Here is an 8,792-nt window from a genome sequence, read left to right on the forward strand (position 1 = left end):
GACATGCAAGCAGTGGGATTTGAAAACACTGACTAACAGCACGAAATCACATGTGAGCGCTGAGAAAGCTGATGATGATGATGAAGCTGCTGGTATTTCATATTTTACAGGACAGACCAAATAATCCAAGTAAACACATACAAAACAGACGAAAGTACAATCACAGCACATTCACATCAATTACAGGTTCATCAATCCATTATGTGAATGTGTGAATTTCACTTTTCACAAATGTTAGGATTCCTGTCCCCTTCAGGTGGAGGACACCACCTTCACTTTTGACTCCCTGTTAATGCACGTGTGAGAGTGTCTGGGGGAAGTGTCACTAGGTGAGAATACAGTAAGACTCTTATCTCCTCACCTGTCAGTCATTTCTACAAGCCGATTTGAGAATAATGAGCTAACCGGGGATTGAGATGACTTGTAGGTGAAAAGGCAGCAGCCTCCTCACAGCGAGAAGACAGGTCGGAGACACACAGCAGCGTGTCTGCACGTACAGCAGGAGTTTCAGCAAAACCACTGTTGTCAGAGTTGAAATTAAGTTAGATTAAGACATTTTTGATGAGCCCAAAAGAGCTGCAGGCAAACAGAGGAAGGTTTTATATTTCAAGTAAGCTTGTGTTTTCCTTTCAGAGCGCTGTGGCTGCAACATCCCTACATGAACGGCCACCTCAGCAAACCCTGAAAGGGAGGATGAAGGAGGTGGGGAGGGGGTGTAGTATTATCAGAAAGCCTGAGGTGGTAAGTAGCTCAATAGGGAAAATACGGCTAATCTAAGGCTCGCTGAGGAGGGGAAACAAAATCACTTTGGTGCTCTAAAAAATAATTATTGCTAGAAAGTGTTGACTCGGTGAGGCTGGTTTAGATTGAATTAATTTAATTCATGTGCCAAAAACAGGTGAAGTGTCCTGGATGCTCTGCAGTTCTCTCTGTCGCAAACCCGCCCTGAGGAACATATCGATATTTCAGCAAGATGTAATCTATTATCCTTGTTACGCGCGAGGGCTAACAGGAGATCCTGCTTGTGGGCCAAGCACTTTGGGCAAAATGCGAATGCAGCAGCTCAGCCTCAGTCTGGGCTGCACGCGGCTGATGAGGGCTGATTTGTGTGTGTGTGTGTGTGTGTGTGTGTGTGTCGCAGTGAGGCAGTCAGGAAATGCAGCCGTTGTACTCTGTCCCTCCTTGAAAGAACAATACATGGAGGAAGTCAGGGCTCATGACGCCTTCATTTTTTCTGTGAATGTTCTCGCTCTGCTCTCCACCACTGGAGGCCTGAATTATTCATCTTACATAAGGGAAGAAATGCTAAGGGATACAAGGACAATCAAAATGGAGAGAGCTCAGCGTGAGATACACAAACACACCCACGCACATTCGCATGTCAGGCATCACCCCCAACCCACACGCATGCAGGACTGTTTGGAACACACGCGCGCACACACACACACGCACGCACACACACACACACACAGTTTGAATATGGATGCATGCAGTGATTATGGAGAAAGTGTCATCGTTAGCACGCTGGGTTTTGATATATAGAGGGCTGAAATGTCTGAATTAAGAGTGGAGAGAGCCCTAAGGGATGACAGAGGGGTGAGGTTTTCTCAGGGGGAGAGAGATTAATGTACCAGTAAATTGATTACACAGTGAGCTGTGAGGGGGACAGACGTGATGCACTGTCCAGGAGGAGAGTTTGGGGACCAACAAGTCAAAACAACAGCTTGTTGTGATGTAAACACTTCCAGCGGGATCACGGTTTCACCAGCGTGACACCTGTGAGACACCTGTAATTAAAGAGCAGCATTCAGGGCATCAATGGGAGCTGAAGATAAAAAGTGTCCATCAAACAACGGCGAGAAGAAGAGGCTTATTGACATTACAGTCACGGCTGAATGACTGACAGTCATGCATTTCCAGGAGGTTCCAAGACATCTTTAACAAACAGTACTCGAGTATCCGAAAGCTTTCATGTGTCAATACTAAATAATTTGCCACATTATACGACTCACGTGAGTCTCAGTCGCATTATAAACTAAAGCCTCTGAAGAACACACATGCTGAGTGAGACGAGGTTCTGATGCGTCTTCTTACGAGGTTCATTAGGTCAGTTATTTGTGACCCAGCAGCTTTTATGGATTAGTCCTTTTAAAGGAAAAGTGCAGCAGTTTGGGAAACATGCTAATGCATTTTTACACCTCTGCTGGTAAGCAAATCCTGTTCCCTTTGAACAGAGCCAGGCGAGCTGTTTCCTCCTGTTTGCACTGTTAATGCGAAGCTAAGCTTACCTTACCTCACCTTCTTGTTTCGTCTGTTTGCATGTGTTTTCTTAAGTTGAGACTGCACCTCAGGGCCACCATAGGTATCAATCTTGTCATCCAACTCTCAGCCAGAAAGCAAATAACTGTATTTGCTGTAGGTTGTCAAACTAGGGAAGGAGACATTAATGCACATGTGCAATGAATTACACCAAACAGGACCAAAGCAAGCCGAGACAAACTTTGTTGGGCAAAAAGGTGATGCCGTAATATTTTGGTGAAACAATGGCAGTCTGGAGCGTACAGTGTTTAGAATAAGGACGTTTCACTGACCAGCTGCAGGTCTTTGAAGGACAAAACTGCAAACTTTTTACTGCCACATCTCAAGCCTACAAGTGACGAGAGTTTGATACCCAAAAGATAGACAGAGGGAGAGATATGAAGGGTGTTCGGGAAAGTGACCACCCAAAGAGCAACAGCCCTGTCCACTTTATTGATGGGACGCCGCCCCCGGCTCGGCTAACTGTGATTGCTTCGGCGGCTCCGTCCTGTTGAAAAAGGACCGAGCTTCCTCGGGATTGTTCATTTGTGCTCCGTCTCTTTGGCATAGTCGCAGTCAGCCTCATTCCTCTCTGGCATCCATCCTCATGAGGGATGTGCGAGCAGACAACACACCAACCCGGAACAGACCTCGACCAGATGGCAGGTGGAAGATGGTAAGAATAAAAAAACTGGGCATGTCATACAAATTTAACAAATCTAACATAATTAACCATTAGGCTGAGAGCAAAACTTGATTCAGTACTTGAGAGTTCAAGAAGTGAGTTTGGATGGTGCCAACATCATTCACCAAGTACAGAGACTGAAGTGATCTGCATAATGAATAAAATATCGTATTTACTTTTCCCATTTTCTTCCTCACGACAAACAAACTGTAATGTCACGCGTGACTTCACTGTGAGGTGAGCTACTCAGCAAAGTGACTTTATGCACCGATTCTCAAGCTAATGAACCATTTTTATGTCAATACAGAGATTTGACTGAGCTTCATGTTCTTATGAACCGCTGAAACGCTTATTTAAAGGGACGTTTTTCATTTTAACAGCATATTAATACATTAACATATTATTATAATAAGCAAACAGGTCTACCAGTAAAACATTTAAAATTCGGTTGTTAAGCTCAGAAGGAGACAGAAAAGTGAAAGTGTCGTGTTTTGTGGGCAGCAGATATTTTAGTCATTAAGTTCCCTAAGACCATAAATTGTCACTGCTTTAGCCTGAGACACTGTGGCATTTAAGGATATTTATATTACATTTGAGTGTGGCTGTGCGCATGTTGAAGCAGCACTGGCACAGTGCACAGTGTTCGTCACGTTTCCTCCATTTCTTTCTGTAAATTTGATCTTCTGTCCTTCGAGGACCTGTTGAAATTGTTCTCTGCGGCAGGTGTGTTACAAATACATCTAAATAAATCATGAACGCGTGCTCCATCTGAGGTCTCATCCAAGTGCTAACGCAGGGGACAAACATGACGTGGACGGCTTCAGACTGCACTGTTTAAAGATGATGACCACACCAGATGATGCTGCTCTCCTCTACGCTCTGCAGTCCATTGCCCCCTCGCTCTTTCTCCCTCATTGTAATACGTTTTTCCCAAATGCAGCAAATTTGCCCGCATCTTCCTCTTTTATTCATTAACCTCACAGTGAACCGAAACACCACCTCGTTATGAGCATTTGAAAGGGACGGTGGAAGAGCCACTAATCAGATCGGACAGCAAGAAAATACCATGGCATACACACATACTGGGTTATATTCAGCACGCGCGCGCGCGCACACACACACACACACACACACACACACACACACACACATAAATGCACATGCACTACTTCTGAGAGTTCCTGCTGGATTTTGATGTACAGTGAAATAATAATGAAATAAATGCTTGAGTGGTCATTTAAAGGGTTGAGATGTGCAAAAGGAAGAGGGGAGCCCTGATGAGGACAAAGCTCCAGTTGAGTCATTTATGGAGAGAAAGATAAGATAAACATGGATCCCCAGTTCGGTTGTTACAGCAGCACAGGCAATAATTACAAATGAGCACAGAAAGAAACAAATAAATGTGAAGAAAAACGAAAATAAAACAAACTCCCCGAGGGAGGGAAAGAGACGCAGAGAGAAACACCCAAAGAGAGAGGATGAGAGATGCAGGATGGGATGGGGGTCTTATGCTTTTTGGCAATTAAAGTGATTAATACCCTGCCGCCGAGGAGGTGGTGGGGGTGGGGGTGGGGGGTGCTTGGTTAATGGAGCCAGATTGAGAATAATTGCTGCTCGGGCAGTCTTTCTGGAAAGGACCCGTAAAGAGGCCGAGAACGCCCAGCAGACAGAGGAGACGGAGGAAGACGCAGAGGTTATTCGCACAAAGCGCTGATGCCCAGAGAGGATCTGCGGGTATGTACTGAAGCCAGGCGGGAGGGGGGGCAGGGGGGCGGGGAGGGGATGGATGGAGGAGAGAAGAATGGAGAACGACATAAACTGACAGGCGAGCAAGTCTTCCTCAGTTAGTTGGTAAAATTGATCAATTTCACCTCTGGGTTTGCAACTGTTCCTTGTTTGCGAGTTCATTCTGGTCTCACCATTTTGCCCCGATGCCTTGCAGTCTTCAGGACAAAAAAACACCATCTTCTTCTCCATCGCCATTTTCTCCACGGCCTCAGCAGACCAGAATGCAATTTCGGTCACAAACACTTCGAGTTTGCTCTCATCACCTTCACGCTCAATGTGGGAAATGTAGAAAATGCAGTGACTTCACTAACTGAAGGCTAACAGGCTGCAACAAAGAGGGAACATATACTGCTGCACACAAAAAGCTTTACAGACGGACCACGCATGGGGATTAAGCTACTGCAACGTGAGGTGAAACGCAGTTACGACGAGATGTAAGAAGTTCTCTGTCTGCACATCCTGCAATGTTTTCTTTTTGTATCCATCCCTTTTATGACCCTCTTTGCAGCCGCATCCATTGGGGACACATCCATGTGACGTCAGCCCGGACGGGAGTTTTCTGCTCTGACAGAGGGCAGAGAGAGAGGGAGGCATAAAGGAGGAGAAGGGGGGGAAAGATATGAGGAATGAGAACATTACACATTGAGTCGAACCCTGGCAGAGCGAGAGCTTAAGTGAAATGGTTCCCCACAGGGACAGAGGGGGGAGTGGGACGCCTTGCCAGTTTGATTTGTCTCGTAAAGGGAGGAAGAGAGGGAGAGGAGGACATAAGAGACGAGGCCGCTGAGAAAGTGAAGGACGCGCAGAGGAAAGAGATGATAGCGAGACAGGGCTGGTTTTGGAGTGGAGGAGGTTGTGGTGGGAGAAGACAGCAGGGCTTTTACCAGCATGGCCCGAGCCTGCGCTGATGGACTTGTTGTCCTGAAGGCTTGAATGATTTATTAAAGTGAGGAGTGGCAGAGAAGAGGGCAGCCAGGCGAGCTCTGATTAACTAGGGGAGCGAGGGAGGACAAGCACTCCTCTATTATTCATTACTCCACAGGAGCAGAGTGGGAGCGTGTTTGAATAGCGGTGAAAGAAAGAGAGGAGCAGGAGTGGAGTGGACATTTTTGCAGGCTGCTTTTTCCCCCTTTTGTGTATTTTAGTTTGTTTGTTTCCCCGTTTTCAGTGTGTGCCCTTGATACAGGCCTGGCTGGGTTCAGCGCAGCTCCACGTTTCTGCAGGGCCACGATCTGTCTGCTCACCTCAGCGTCTGAGTGGAGAGCATGCATGCAAAAACGTGGGCACACATGCAAGCAAAACCATATCAAACACACGCAGGATCTCCCTTCAAGGCAGTTTGCTGGCTGTCACACATAATACTCTAAAATTCAAGGAGACATCAGTCCAGTTCTGGTCTGGACCGTTGGAAGAAAGACATACAGAATGACTGCGTCCAGCTGTTGTCGCAGCCATGCGGAGACACAAAAACACACACATATACACACTTGTTTGTTGTCCCTAAATAATGAAGCATTGCTCTTGCTGAGATCACATAATGAGATGCTCTCCTGCCACCGGTCTGACAGAACCAATCTCCTCAGAAGTATAACTGAGAGGGGCGTCTGCTCAATACTTAAAAGGCAAAAACATACAACATTGATGACCTGTGGGTCCACTGGTTGCCATCGTAAGGCAGGAGCATCGTATACCCGACTCGTGTCTGCAACGTCTGTGTGTGTGGATACGGGTGTTTGCAGCTTATTTCAACTCAATATTCAGAAATAAAAACAGGAAAATATGTATGTTTTTACGTTCATTCTGTGTGTTTCTTTGTTGTGACGCACACTGAGCTGCACTTCTTGTTGGACAGGTGCTGTACAAATAAAGCTCATTCATATTTTCTGTCTGTATTTATTTAATGTCGCCATCAGAGCAGATGTCAGACCGCAGTGGTTGATGCTACCTGCTTCCAGTCGGGGCAGGTATAATGGAGCACATTTGACACGGTTGAGCGGTTTGGAGATTATCCTTGCATTCCTCTGGCAGGTATCCCATCAAACAGAAAATTGCGTGTTGAACTCAGAAAGGAATTTCATTCCCTCGATCACACTCTATTTCTCCTCATTCAGGTTTCCATTCCTGCTTCATCATTGTCTCACCCCTCCTATTTCTCTGGAGAGCCTCCCCAGCTCTGCTCCTTACTTCACGTCTGCGAAGCCCATCTGGTCTTAGTGGTCTTATGTGTTTATTTGACGGCGGCAGTCGAGGGCCGGCCTGTCGTGTGAAGTGGGGTTGTCAGACCTTGATGGCCCAAAGAGGCTTGCTCTGATATTGGCCAGCGTTTCTGAAATAACAGTGTGTACGTAGGCGCGGTGGGGGCGCTGAGGCAGAAGTGAATGCAGTGAGGAGAATGAGAGAATGAGATAAAAATAAAAATGTGCAGCCACGCCGCAGACCGGGCCAGCAACTGTGCTCCTCCGCCACCGTGAACCAGCTGGCTGCAGACCACGTCAATAAGAGTTCATTTTGCTCCATGGTGGTTATAATGGGGTTTCAATGAGGCATCAAATGAGTTCTGCTTGAACAGAATCACTGTTCAGCACAAAACTCTTCACTGCTGCAGATACAATTCTTTCTCCAGTGCAGCGCTGTCAAAGGGCTACATGGAGAGGAAAGAGTGAGACGCTGAGGCACGACAGGACGGGAAGGAATGAAATGTACAACGCGCCTGAGACTCAGTTAATAAAAATAGACCAGAAAAACACAGACCCTGAAATGTAATGCAATCAAATCCAGCAGACCTGCAGCAGAGGGGGCAATGTTTAATTTTCAGTTCAACCAGAAGCACTCGCTGCTCTGGACTGCTTTTGATTGTGTTTCTGCAGGAACTTAAATTAGCTTGTGACCCTTTAAAGCGAAGCAGCATCCGCCCACCACCACCTGTCATAGGTTGCATGTCCATGACTTTACAGCAAAACATGAAAGTCAAGGAGAAAACCAGAGGGTTCAGATTTATCTTGCAACCCCACATTGTAAAGCACTGGTTTAAAATAGTGACTCATCTTTTCTGCCATTGCAGTGTTGACCCTCAGAAACATGTTGTGCAGCCCCTGAACGTCACATGAAAGACATACATCTGTGGTCCATTTCAATGCTTTCACTCTCTATAGCCTGCTTTTAATATGACTCTCAGCTAATTAAGCGATGGATTAAGTGATGTTCCTAATCTGCAAACAGGTGAATGTGGTGCTCAAGGAGTTTGTGTCACACTTGTGTATGCAGGGTAGAGGAACACAAGGGGCTGATACCGGTCAACAAATCAGGCTGAGGAAGCAGGCTGAGGCTAATCAAAGCACAAAAGAGAAATGCAAAAAGTAAAAGAACAAACCAATTTGACATGAGGAAGTCAGGCAGGAATAAAGGCAAGGAGCAGATGAGGGAGCTGTCAGCCCAAACGAGGGAAACACTAATTAAGTAATGAAGAGCAGATGAAAACACACAAAGACAGGAAGCCAAACAAAACATGACACATGAGGAGAATGAACTTTGAACATGAAACAGGAAAAAACTGAACTAAAACCCCAAAACTGCAACAATTTAATGCATGAAACCGGTGAATAAGCCTCATTGTCTTACCTCCTGGTTCAGCTGTTGACTCGGATCAAGAAACGCACTGTTTCATGAGGAGAGATGAGCTCGTGCTCCTCGTCCTCACCGCTGCCCTCCCGTCGAGGCCCAGAGGAGATCCGTTTCAGCAGAACATTGCGTATGCTGCCACAGGCCGGCGGACAGTTGACTCTACTTAAATCATCTGAATTATTCACCAGAAAATCGGAAACACTGCTACAAAGCGGCGCGCGAGCTTAAATTATGAATGTGTGTATGTGTCTCCCTGTATGTCATCATCATCACACGTTTTTTTTTCTAATCTTCACAGAATTAAAAAGAAAAACATTAAAAGAGAAAGAGCAGTCCGCTTCAAACAATGTTGACACTAATCTTCCTCAGGGACTGTGATGAAACATACGAGCGTCGGTGT

This window comes from Chaetodon trifascialis, chromosome 9, assembly GCF_039877785.1.
Source record: "Chaetodon trifascialis isolate fChaTrf1 chromosome 9, fChaTrf1.hap1, whole genome shotgun sequence".
Classification (NCBI taxonomy): Eukaryota; Metazoa; Chordata; class Actinopteri; order Chaetodontiformes; family Chaetodontidae; genus Chaetodon; species Chaetodon trifascialis.